The 13,458-nt window shown below is 38.1% G+C and overlaps 1 long non-coding RNA gene across 5 annotated transcripts in view; it reads left to right on the plus strand.

Moving 5' to 3' along the window:
- Nucleotides 1–13,458, plus strand: part of LOC110345479 (uncharacterized) — a 442,224-nt gene that overhangs the window by 116,134 nt on the left and 312,632 nt on the right. For all 5 annotated transcript variants that reach the window (XR_015442355.1, XR_015442357.1, XR_015442358.1 and 2 more), the window contains one exon: nt 2,875–2,956. This is a non-coding gene — a long non-coding RNA (uncharacterized LOC110345479). The remainder of the gene's footprint in view (nt 1–2,874; nt 2,957–13,458) is intronic.

Below are 13,458 nucleotides of genomic sequence, written 5' to 3' on the forward strand. Positions count from 1 at the left end.
GACTTGAAGGGAAAGCACAACTGGGGATTAATTAGTTCAGTGTCCCTGGGAAGCTGCTGAGGAGTTCAGTGGAATTTTGGAAGGTCATGATCAAAGCCCTTGGATAAGTCTGAATGGGGTAAAGAAAGTTCTAAGAATAGAGACAAAGGGAGAAGAGAAAGTGTTGCAAGAGTTTCAGTAGCACACCTGGTTAAAGGACAGACCCAGACTTGCTTAAGAAGGTATGGCATTGGGACCAGGGTTTATAGTGCACAGAATGATGCCAGCTCTGCTGCCTGGGATGCATTGTACAGGCTGCGATGCTGCTTTCTTTTCAGAATCCTGTTACACAAAGTTTGGCTACAGAACATCACCATTCTGCCTTAAAGCTATTGCATATAGCCAACTTTCACTTTGGCTCAATGTGTAGAGCGTGAGAAAGAAGAGATAAGGAGGAAGAGGAGAACCAGAAGGATAGGGGGATGAGACTATCCAAGTCATTTGCTGTGGATGAGTTGGTTCTGATGGTCCTTTCTGATTTAGTCAGGGGTTCATATTTATTGGTGCCGGGTGGGGCAGGCTGCTCCCAAACAGTACCAGTGGAGTAGGCTGTGGGCTGAGCAAGAACCTAGGAACATATCTATTACCATGATTTGTTTTGCATCAGTGGCACAATATGTACTTAACACATTCTCCTGGGACTGTGAAAATCCAATGTGATAAGAAGCCAGGGGCCAGTACTCTTTTTTTCATTATACCCACTGGGCAGTCCCTGAAAGAAGGGAGTGGGTTGGGCAACAGAGGGAAGAGAGATTAGAAGGCTGAATGAAGAAAATAGCCTTCTGCCACTTACTTTAAGAGGCTGATGAAAATTATGGCTTCTAAGAATTCATCAGAAGGGGAAAAAAGAGGGAGGTGGACAGAAGAGAATGGAGAGATGAGAGAATAATCAGTAAAAGCAAGGTCCTCTAAGAAGAATGTTATTGTCAAGAAATTTTCGGAGGGAATAAAGTCTTTTAAGAAGCATGAAGCACAATTTTTCCCATTTCCTTCTCTCTTTTCTCCTATTTCCTATAAAAGAAATCTGTTAATTTTGTGTTAAAAACAAAATATATTTCTTTTTCTTGAGTACTCTATAATTGTATAGGAATGCATACCATTTCCTCCCTATAATTTTGAGAATATTTTTGAAGACAGTGACATATTCTGACTTTTTAAGAACAAAACAATTCAATTTAAAAATCGCTGAGTGACAGCAATCTCAGTTCTGAAGTGATGCATTCGCCTCAGCACTTGTTCAAAATGTCATTAGAAAACCAACATATAGCAGGTTGTTATGGCAACTGGAATACTAGAGTTTATAACATCACTGTAATTAATGTTATCCAAACGTTATTAATCTTTCAACATCACTCATATTCTCTGAAGGAGCAGCAATTTTGGTTCTCCAAGGATTTTTCAATAGTGTAATCTGCTACAGCTTTTCTTCATATTTTATTTTAGTTTTAAATAGATCTTCTTCTGGCTTTGGTTTAGAAAAATTAGTTATTGTTTCTACTCCTTTACTCATATTTTGGCTGCTTTTTTGGATAAAACATGAAACAAAATAGAAGAAAGGGAATCAATTAAAAACAAAATGAAGTCTATAGATGAAAAGATTTATATATTTAAATGTGGAAAATATGCGACAAATACTAAAAAGTATTTTGCATACAAATTTAGAACATTAACTCACATTTGCAGAGCACTTTATAGTTTTTAAAGCAGCTTTATATATATTATTAACACAACATTATTTAACATAACAACCATGTGAGGACTAATAATATTTTTTAATGACTACTCTGTAACAGGTAACATGACCTGCACTAATGAATTCAGTTCTCACCACAACCTTCAAGATAATGCTGTGGCTTACATATGTTCCTTCACTGCTCAACAGTTAGCACAACAAAAATAACCTGATTTTTAAAATGGGCAAAGAGCTGGGCATGGTGGTGCCCTGTAATCCCAGCACTCAGGAGGCTGATGCAGGAGGATTATTGCAAGTTTAAGGCCAGCCTGGACTACATAGGGAGACCTTTTCTCAAAAAAAAAAAAAAAAAAAATAAGGCGAAGGACTTTTTTTGGAGAGGTACTGGAGATTGAATCTAGGGTCTCACATAGGCTTGGCACATGCTTTACCACTGGGCTACATCTCTAGCCTTTAAAAGAAATATGTAATTATTTTGAGACAGGATCCTACTAAGTTGCCTCATCTGGCCTTGAACTTTTGATCCTCCTGCCTTAACCTCCTAAGTGGATGTATTACAGGTGTGAGTCACCATGCCCAGACTGGGCAAAGGACTTGAATAGACATTTCTTCAAAGATAATATACAGATAGCCCACAAACATGAAAAGACATTCAAGCTTATTAATTATTAAAGAAGTTTATGTCAAAATTATGCGATATTATTTCATATCCATTATGGTAGCCACTATATTAAAAAAACAAACAAAACAACAAGTGTTGTTAAGGAGAAATTGAAAGGTGTGCACTGTGGTAAGAATGCAAAATGGTTAGACCCTATAAAAAACAGTGTAGAGGTTCCTCAACATATTAGAAGTAGAAAAACAGAATTAAAAGTAATAACAAAAAGGATCAATGGTCAGGGGATTTAGCTCAGTGGTTCCGGAACATGCCTCAAAAGTTCAAGGTCCTGAGTTCAATCACCTGTACCAAAAAAAAAAAAAAAAAAGATCAAAAGCTGTTTCTCAAAGAGAATCTTACTCCCATGTTCATGAAGCACTATTCACAACAGCTAAGAGACAACAACGACTCAAATGTCCATCAACAGATGAATGCATACATAAAATGTGAGCAATACATACAATGAAATATTGTTCCTTTTCAGGAGGAAGGAAATCATGACATATGCTGCAACATGGTTGAACCTTGAGGGCATTATCTTCAGTGAAATAGGCCACTCACAAAAGGTCAGCTACTCTATGATTCCACATATATGAAGTATCTAAAATAATCCAATTCATAGAAACAGAAAACAGAATGGTTGCTGTTAGTGGTTGAAAGGGAGATGGGAAGTTTTAAAATAGGTACATAGAGCTTCATTTTGCAAGATGAAAAAATTCTGGAGATCTGACTTACAACCATGAAAATATACTTAGCATTATCAAATTGTACACTTAAAATGGTTAAAATGGTAAATTTTCACTCTGGAAAACTGTCTTAGTCACTTTCTTGACATTAAAATATAATACTTGACACAATTTAAAGGAGGACAGATGTATTTTGGTTCACAGTTTCAGAAGTCTAAGTTTTTATGGTCAGCCAGCTTCAGGCGGAAGCAGCAAGGTGGAAGGAACTGGGCAAAGTAAAGCTGGTCATGTTCTGGTGGCCAATAGAGTGAAAGGAGGTACAGGGTAGGGGGAGATACTCCCTTTCAGGTCATGCCCCCAGTGACCCACACCTAACCAGCCCCCATTTCCTAAAAGAAAGTAAGCTCCTATAATCCAATCATCTCCTGCATCCCTGTCTCTGAGCCCACGAGGCTTTAGGAGGACATACCAGATCTAAACTATCACAGAGGCTGAGGCAGAAGGACTGAAAGTTCAAGCCCAGCATGGGCAATGTAGTGACCTAGTGAGAACCTGTCCCAAAATAAACAATAAAAAAGGGTTGGGGATGTAGCTCAATGAAGAAGTCCTGAATTCAATTCCCATATCACAAAATTAATTAATTAATTAATTAAATAGTATATGTGTCTTTTACCACAATGAAATAATGCTCTTTCCTTTAAGAGGCAGAGCCAATTCTTTTCCCCTGAATATGAATTGGATTTAGTAATTTGTTGCTGAGTACTGCAGCAGAAGTGACAAGATATGACTTCCATGAAGGTCACACAAGACATTGCTGATTTGCTTCATTCTCTTTTGGCTTTTGGGGGAAAAGTGGGTTCTTCAGCCTCAGCCAAACTTTCAGATGATTATGATAGCCCTAGTTGACATCTTAGTTGTAACCTTATATGAGGCCCTGAGCCAGAAATCACCCAGTTGAGCCTACCTGCAGAAACTGAGAATAAGAAATGTTTACCATTGTTTTAAACCAGTAAGTTCTAGGGTAATTGATCACGTGGCAATAAATAACAAATGCAGTAAGTATTGTGTTCTCATCTGAAGCAGTGGAGCACTCTGGTGTGTTTGGAGGGCTATGTGTGCTTTTTTTTTTGTTTTTTGCTGATGGGCCTATGGTTTGTTCTGAACACTGGCTCCAGGTCAGAATAAGACAAGTGCTTTATATGGATTACCTGCAACCCCAGCCTTATGAACTGTATCTGGAACCTGGGTATTCTGCCACTGCAGGGCTGCTGAATTTATTTGAGTTCCTTTATTATCTCTCTTCTCGTGGCATCAAGTCAGATAAATGTCCATGGGTTATTCTCATTGAAAATTCAGTCACATGTGAACCAGTGAGTTTTAGATACCAGAGGTCACATCCAATATCATGCTACATTCAAAGAAAGTTTTTATTCATTTCTGTGAAAAAAGGGAAAGGGCATAATAGCAATGCACCTGGGAAACATGCGAAAGGCCAGCGAGAAAGAAAAACTCAATATCATCTCATGTAGAAAATGTGGAGTCCATCCAAGAATATAATTTGGGAGTAGTCTTTGCCCTGTTGGACCGCACACATTTTATCCTTCCTTTCTCTTAAGTGTAGGAATTAAATTATAAATTCTGATTGGTGAGGCAATTTCTCTAACCTTGGTACACTGGCTTCCCAAAGGTTGTATTGTCTCTTAGAAACTGGGAAAAGCTTATGGATGAAATTTTACTGTTTTATAATGTTTGCTCATTTAAAATGAATGAACTAGCTTATATTTCTGAACTCTCTGGGTGGGAAAAAGGAACTTCTCCAAATTTAAAATTTGTAATGAAAGTATTTAAAAAAATTCTTAAAATTATATCTTAAAAAAAGAAATAGAAGTTCTCTGAATTTTAGTTTATCAAAATCATCTATCAAGAATGAGGGCATCTAAGGTGACAAACTTAGATTTTTCTGCTCCTAAAATCCATGCTTACTTTCAACACCAGAGAATTATTATCTTTATTTGATGGATGAGAAAGCTGATTTTGAGATAGGTTGTGTTAGTCACTTTTCTCTCATTGCTGAGACAAAATACCTGACACCCAAAGTAAAAGGGGAAAAGGTTTATTTAGCTCACAGTTTGTAAAGGTTTCAGTCCTTAATTGGCTGGCTCCAAGCCAGGGTGGCAGAGGGTCATCATAGAGGAGAAACAGCTCACAGCACCCACAGGATAGCAAAAGCAGCAAGGGACCTCCACAGAGTCTTTCTGCCTCTTTTATCTTATTCAGACTATTTAGGGTGGCTAGCACTCATGCCCTTAATCCTAGTGCCTACCCCCCACCATGAATCAGTCACAGACTCTAGATTCAGCCACCTCTGAAAAAGCATGAGGCTTTAGGGGGACATCTAAACACAAGCCGTAACACAGGTTAACTTGTGCATGATTATACTTCTGGTTAGTACCAGAGTTAAGGTCAAAAATCTTAGCCCAATTCTCTGTCATATGACACCACTTTGCTTTCCTATTTAGATAATGTATTTTATGAAGCTTTTGAGATGTACATTTGAATAAGGTAATGTTTTAGTTACTGTTTTCATTGCTGAGACAAAATACCCAACACATCAATTTAAAGGAGAAAAGGTTTATTTTTTTGGCTCACAGTTTGTAGAGGTTTCAATCCATAATTGTCTGGCTCAAAGGAAGGGTCACATGGCAGAAAAAACAGTTTATGTCAAGCAGAAGGCAACAAAAGCACCAAGCAGCAAGCAGCAAGCAACAAGAGACAAGCCACAAGCACAGCAGCTCTTTCTGTCCCTCATATCTTATCCAGGCTACCCATCCTTACAGCAGGTAGTGCTCAAATCCTTAATCCTAGGATTGCACTGGTGAATCAATCCCAGCATCACATCCAAATCCCAGCACCACACAGCCTAGATCCAACCACCTCCAAAAAGTCTCACCTATAACCACATGAGGCTTTGAGGCAACATCCAGATACAAACCATAAGAGGTAATTATGGAGAAGATATGGCAGCCTTGAGAAAATATGTTAAATCCATAAAATTAGAGACATACCCTTGGCTTTTTAGTTGGGGATCTCACATTTTAAAAGAGATTGTAGTTAAAAAAACTTTCATCAAATCATTGAAGAAAATGATTATTTGTAAGAGTAAAAAATACATAAGAATGCCCCTTTTAAATTTTCTGTGTTGTATTTTCTGAGCACTTACACACACAGCAGCCCAGGCATCTTCTTTGCCTTGTAGCCACTCAATCATTCTGTGTTGGTTGTAAATTAAATATAGTCAATTCTCTGAATTCTGCATCAATATTCTGCAGCCAATATGCCAAAGATGACTGGAAAGATAATTAAGTGGTAAAAGAGTTCCTGATCCAGTTCTGTGGGACACAGACTACAAAAGAGATGGCTTGTGTTGGTTTCCCTTCAGCCTCCTATTGTCCCTCCTACTGGTCTCATGGGAATCTGGGCTGTTCTGTCATCTTTGAACACACCAACCATTCCCAAGCTCTTCCCCAAAACAGCTCTTCTTCTCCTCCAGTCAATATTCTTTTCTTTACTTTGGAAATAGGTAATCATGCATTTTCTTCTTTTTAAGGAAAAGTGTAGTTAATTTCCAGCTGATGAAAGAAACTTCTCTTTTACAGAAAGATGCCAGTTAAAATATATAAAAAGATTGAATTAGAAAATGTCCATTTATAACCCCCAATGACAAATTGGACTTTATACCATCAAGTAAAAGGTTTTTGATAAACAATATATTTTTAAAGTGTCAATCTGGCCATCACTATCTGAACCATGAGATGAAGTTTCTTGTCTTAATAGTGGGAAACCAACACTATATGCCCTAATGTGATCAATATGAGGTACAGTGTTATGCATGAAGTATTCTTGTTTAAACACATTACACTTGATTCTAATCAAACATTTAGATCCAACTTCCAGTTTGTAAGAAATTCAGAAAACAGAAAACAAACCAACAGCAAGAGAAAATCAGGCAGATCTTGAAGGTGACTCAGTCTCTGAAGTAACTGACTTAATTTCTTCTACAATCAATGCCATTAAAATAAACACCAGGAGGGACTGTTCTAAATCAAAAGGAATTACAACTTTGATTAGTGCCTGGTTAAATAAAACTCCCAGACTATACACAATGACTTTGAGACAACTGGAGAAATTTAAACATGGACTAGAATTAACCATTATCAGGAATTTTTTATTAATCTGATCGTGTGCATCAATTATTAACATAATGTCAACTTCAAGTTCTTTAGTATTCCCTGGCAGTAATGGACTGGATTTTGTGAACATTTCTCCTGGGCAGGAAGCGCGATGGTAAATTTTGTCAATAGAGGGCGCAGGAGGGACATTGGAGAAGGAAGGGCTTCTCCCGTTTGGGAGGTTGTGATTTTCTTTTTTGCTTCAGGTGTCCAGGAGTCGGCAATGTATGTGAGTCTGGGGACATCTGGCGGTACATTGCCTTAGCTGCGCGCCCAGAGGGCACAGTCGCTTGTAGGCCCAGTTCACACTTTGTGTCCACTGTACTGTGACTCATGACAATGACACTGTTTGTTTCCTACCAAGTGTTTGATATTTTGCACACTCACCTTTCCATTAGTGTGACGGTTTCCACTGTGAAAACTATATATATTTCAACATTTCCTCCCTCTTTCCCTCCTCCCTTCTCTCATTCATTCAGTATTACAGTGGGCACCTTGAATCCTTCTTACCAGTTTTCATAGCTTTGTTGCTAATAGGTGATAATTATTTCCTTCTTTAGAGGATTTCTCATGAGCTATGGGAGCTGAGAGGGGAGAATGCATTGGAATTTGCATCCTCCAGGGTGAACAGCAACTACCTGGGGAGGGGGCATGAAAACCCCCTTGCCTCTGTGGGTCTCCACTCAGAAGCACGCTGAGGCTAGGACCTGGCTGCATCCCTCACCCCTTTCCATCTGCATAGTAAATCACTCACATATTTACTCTTGCCTCGGAGTCTACTTTAGACAATCTAAGACAGATGTTTGCTTTCATTTATAAAAAATATTTACTACCTGTTAGCTGCAGAGTCTCATTGTAGATGCTGAAGGTACATCCCCTGTCTGAGCTTTCATTTTAGGGATAGACAGACAAGCAATTGACACATGATGATAATAAATGCTATAGTCAAATAAAAAGCAGGCCCAGAGGAAGGTGGTTCCGGGCCGCCATTTCACCGCTCCCAACCCAGAGGAAGGGGCTTATGGGCTGCCCTTCCACAGCTTGCAGCCCAGAGGAAGGGGCTTCCAGGCTACCATTCCACCACTCCCAATGTAGAGGAAGGGGCTTCCGGGCCACTGTTCCACAGCTCCCAGCCCAGAGGAGGTGAGCCGCGTGGGTGCCAATAGCACCCCCACCCCCCGAAATGAGAAGACATGTAAACAAGTCTCAAAACCAAACTTCCAGATCACCTACAGCAACCCCAAAGGAAAATGAGATTGAACACTCTGATACTCAACCACTTGGACTCCCTGAACTGGTAACAAAAGAGGATCTGGAAAAAATGAAATCAGAAATAATTTCTCAAATAACAGCAGAGATTGTGCTCGTAGTACAAGACATGATTAATAAATCTAGAGAGGAGCTGAGGAACATGATGGAATCCCAACATAGGAAACAAATAAAATCCATAAAACAGATGCAAACAGATTTCCAGGAGATCAAAAACTCCATTGAAAGTCTACACAGCAGAATGAGCCAATGTGAGGACAGAATTTCAGATACAGAAGATAAGATTGCAATTAGAGACTAGGAAAAGAAAAATTCCTTCAAAATTATAAGAGATCACAAGAAATCAATCCAGCAGCTGCTAGACAATGCAAAGAATAATAACATAAGACTGATTGTAGTCAACAAAGAAACAGGAGAGAGTATAGATGACATAAAAATGTTCACAGAAGTAATAGCAGAAAACTTCTCAAGAAGGGGAAAACAGCTTGACATACAGATAAGTGAGGCATATAGGACTCCAAATAGCCTTGATCAAAAAAAATCTACACATAGGCATATAATTGTTAAGATTCCAGAAACCCCAAAGAAGAACAAACTTCTCCAAGCAGTCAGAGAAAAGAAACAAATCACATAAAAAGGAAAGCCCATCAGAATCACAGCAGACTTCTCAACACAAACCATCAAGGCAAGAAGAGCTTGGAGTAACATATTCCAAGCTCTAAAAGAAAACAGCCTCCAATCCAGATTGATGTACCCTGCAAAACTAGCTTTCAAAATGGATGGAGAAATAAGATACTTTCATGACAAAGAGCACCTTAGGAACTTCATGAATACCAAACCAGCACTCCAAAAAGTTTTACACAATATACTAGGAACAGACAATGAAGATCACAACCCCAGGAAGCACAGCAAAATGAACCCATAAGGGGTGACAAGAAATTAAATGTAAAGGGGGAGAATCCAACAAAAAGAAAAAGTCATGACAATGATAAGTCAATACTTACCAGTTATAACTATCGATGTTAATGGTCTCAATTCACCTATCAAAAGAAATAGACTGGCAGAATGGATCAAGAAGCAAAATCCAACAATAGGCTGCATACAAGAATCACACTTAATTCAAAAAGAAACTCATAGACTAAAAGTTAAAGGGTAGAAAACAATACTCCATGCTATGGGAACCCAAAAAAAGGCAGGAGTAGCTATCCTCTTCACAGATCAAGTAGATTTCATACCAACACTGATTAAGAGAGATGAAGAAGGACACTACATCCTTGTAAAGGGAAGAATCCAAGAGGAAGAGATGACAATCATAAATATCTATGTACCAAAAACTAGTGCACCCATATATAAAACAAATACTAACGGACACGAAAAGTCATATATGCACTAATACAATTGTAGTGGGGGACTTCAACACTCCACTGTCACAAATAGATACATCAACTAGACAAAAATAAGAAATGAAATACTAGAACTCAATTGAACTCTTGAACAAATGAACTAAACAGATGTTTACAGAGTCTTCCACCCCACAAAATCAGAATACACATTCTTCTCAGCTGCACATGGGTCCTTCTCCAAAATAGACCACATACTCACACATAGAACATGTTTAAGTAAGTGCAAAGGAATTGAAGTTATCCCCTGTACATTATCAGACCATAGTGCAATGAAATTGGATATCCATAGCAAAAGAAACTCAAAAAACTTCATAAACACATGGAAATTGAACAACACACTTCTGAATAACCAATGGGTCACAGAGGAAACTAAAGAAGAAATCAGACAGTTCCTTCAATTAAATGACAATGACAGTACAACATATTGGAATCTATGGGACACAATGAAAGCAGTCTTACGAGGGAAATTCATAGCAGTGAATACACATATTAGGAAAACAGAATGAGCCCAATTAAACAACCTGATGCTGAACCTCAAGCTTCTAGAAAAAGAAGAGCAGGACAACCCCAAAGCTCATACAAGGGAGGAAATATAAAGATCAGAGCAGAAATCAATGCAATGGAGACTGAGAGAATGATACAAAAAAAAATCAATGAAGCCAAGAGTTGGTTCTTTGAAAGAATAAAATTAACAAACCCTTAGACAAACTTATCAGAAAAAGGAAAGAAAAGGCCCAAATCCATGCAATTAAGAATGAAAAGGGTGAAATGACAACAGACCCAGCAGAAATCCAGATGATCATCAATACCTACTTCCAGAACCTATATGCCAATAAGATGGACAACACAGAAGAAATGAACAGAATCCTAGATATGTATGAATTATGAAAGTTGAACGAAGAAGACCTAAAAATTCTAAACAACACAGTATCAATCAATGAAATTGAAAACATAACTAAAAACATACCAACTAAGAAAAGCCCAGGTCCTGATGGCTCCACCGCTGAATTCTACAAGACATTTAGAGAGGAACTACTGCCGTTACTATTTAAACACTTCAATGAAATTGAAAGGGAAGCAATACTCCCAAATTCATTCCTGGAAGCAAGCATCACCTTGATCCCCAAAGAAGAGAAAGACCCAACCAAAAAAGGGAACTATAGGCCAATCTCACTAATGAACATAGATGCAAAAATCCTTAATAAGATACTAGCAAATAGAATGCAGAAGATCATCAAGAAGATCATACACCCTGATCAAGTGGGATTCATTCCAGGGATGCAGAGATGGCTCAACATAAGCAAATCAATCAATGTAATACACTATATCAATAGAGCCAAGGACAAAAACCATACGATTATTTCCATAGATGCAGAAAAAGCATTTGACAAAATCCAACATGCATTTATGATAAAAAACCCTACAAAAAATTGGAATAGATAGTCGCTATCTCAAACTGATAAAAGCCATCTATGAAAAACCAACAGCCAGTATCATACTAAATGGTCAAAAACTGAAATCCTTCACACTAAAATCAGGAACAAGACAAGGATGTCCACCATCACCACTCCAGTTCAATATAGTTTTGGAAACATTAGCCACAGCAATTAGACAAGAGAAAGAAATAAAAAGAATAAAGATAGGAAAGGAAGTCAAATTGTCACTATTGCAGATGACATGATACTCTATATAGAAGACCCCCAAAACTCCACCAAAAGTCTTCTAGACTTAATAATCAAATTCAGTAAAGTAGCTGGATACCAGGTCAACACACAAAAATCAATAGCTTTCCTCTACATGAACAACAGACTCACTGAGAGAGAAATAGGGCAAATAATTCCTTTCACAATAGCATCCAAAAGACTGAAATACCTAGGAATCATCCTAACAAAAGAAATCAAAGACCTCTTCTCTGAAAACTATAACACTCTGAAAAGAGAGATTGAAGAGAATATCAGAAAATGGAAAGACATCCCTTGCTCCTTGACTAGGAATGATCAATATAGTGAAATTGGCCACACTTGCAAAACTGCTATATAGATTCAATGCAATCCCAACTGAGATCTCAGCAGCATGCTTCACGGACCCTGAGAAAACAATCCAAAAATTCATTTGTAACAAGAAGAGACCCAGAATAGCAAGAGCAATTCTAGGTAAGAGAGACATGGCAGGGGGTGTCACAATCCCCAACTTGAAACTATATTACAAAGCTACTGTGATAAAAAACATCATGGTACTGGCAAAGAAAGAGACCTGAGGACCAGTGGAACAGATTAGAAGATGCAGATACAACTCCAGACATACTCAGCCACCTCCTCTGTGACAGAGGAGCCAACTATCCTCACTGGAGAAAAGACAGCCTCTTTAATAAATGATGTTGGAAAAACTGGATTTCAACTTGCAAAGATTAAAATTAGACCCCTATCTTTCACCATGCACTAAACTAAAATCAAAATGGATTAAAGATCTAAATATTAAAACAGAAACACTAAACTTGCTGGAAGATAAGTTAGGTAGAACTCTTGATGACATTGGCATAGGAAAGGACTTTATGAACAAAACCTCAGTAGCATGGGAACTAGCTGAAAGAATCAACAACTAGGATCTCATCTTACTAAATAGCTTCCGCACTGCAAGAGAAACCACCACCAGAGCTAAGAGACAACCTACAATGTGGGAAAATTTTCTTACCAGCTGTTCCTCAGAAAAAGGACTACCATCTAGAATATATAAAGAACTTAAAAAAATCAGACCCCTCCCAAATATAAAGACCCAATTCAAAAATGGGCATCTGAAATGAACAGACATTTCTCAGGCAAAGAAGTAAAAGCAGCAAATAAACATATGAAATAATGTTCATTCAAGAGATGCAGATGAAAACAACACTGAGATTCCACCTCACCCCAGAAAGAATGGCTGCTATCAAGAAATTGACCAATAATAAATGCTGGAGTAATTGTGGGGAGAAAGGAACCCTTCTTCATTGTTGCTGGGAGTGCAGACTGGTGCAACCATTGTGGAAATCAATATGGAGATACCTCAAACAACTCGGATTAGAGGTCCTATTTGACCCAGCTATTCCTCTGCTGATTATCTTCCCAAAAGAATTAAAAGAATCATACCACAGGGATATAGGTACACCCATGTTTATAGTGGCATGTTTTGTAATAGATAAAGCTTGGAAACAGCCCAATTGCTCATCAACTGGAGACTGGATAAAGAAGATGTGGTTTTTAAAAATAAAATGGAGTACTACTCAGCCACAAAGAATGAGCAACTAGAGACATTTATAGCTAAGCAAATGCACACTGAGACCATACTCTTAAGTGAAATAAAAGGGACACACATGTGTAAATACCAAATAGTTTCTCTGGTGTGAGAAACTAAAAGTGTAAATAAGGATCACAATGTATAATTGATAATGTGAAATGGGAAGAAAAGGTCTAAAGGGGAAGGGGAAGTGGGAGGGGTAGGGGAAAGG

The sequence above is a fragment of the Heterocephalus glaber genome, unplaced genomic scaffold, assembly GCF_053883595.1.
Source record: "Heterocephalus glaber isolate CG9 unplaced genomic scaffold, H.glaber_assembly_v1.0 deba00001543, whole genome shotgun sequence".
NCBI classification, from domain to species: domain Eukaryota; kingdom Metazoa; phylum Chordata; class Mammalia; order Rodentia; family Bathyergidae; genus Heterocephalus; species Heterocephalus glaber.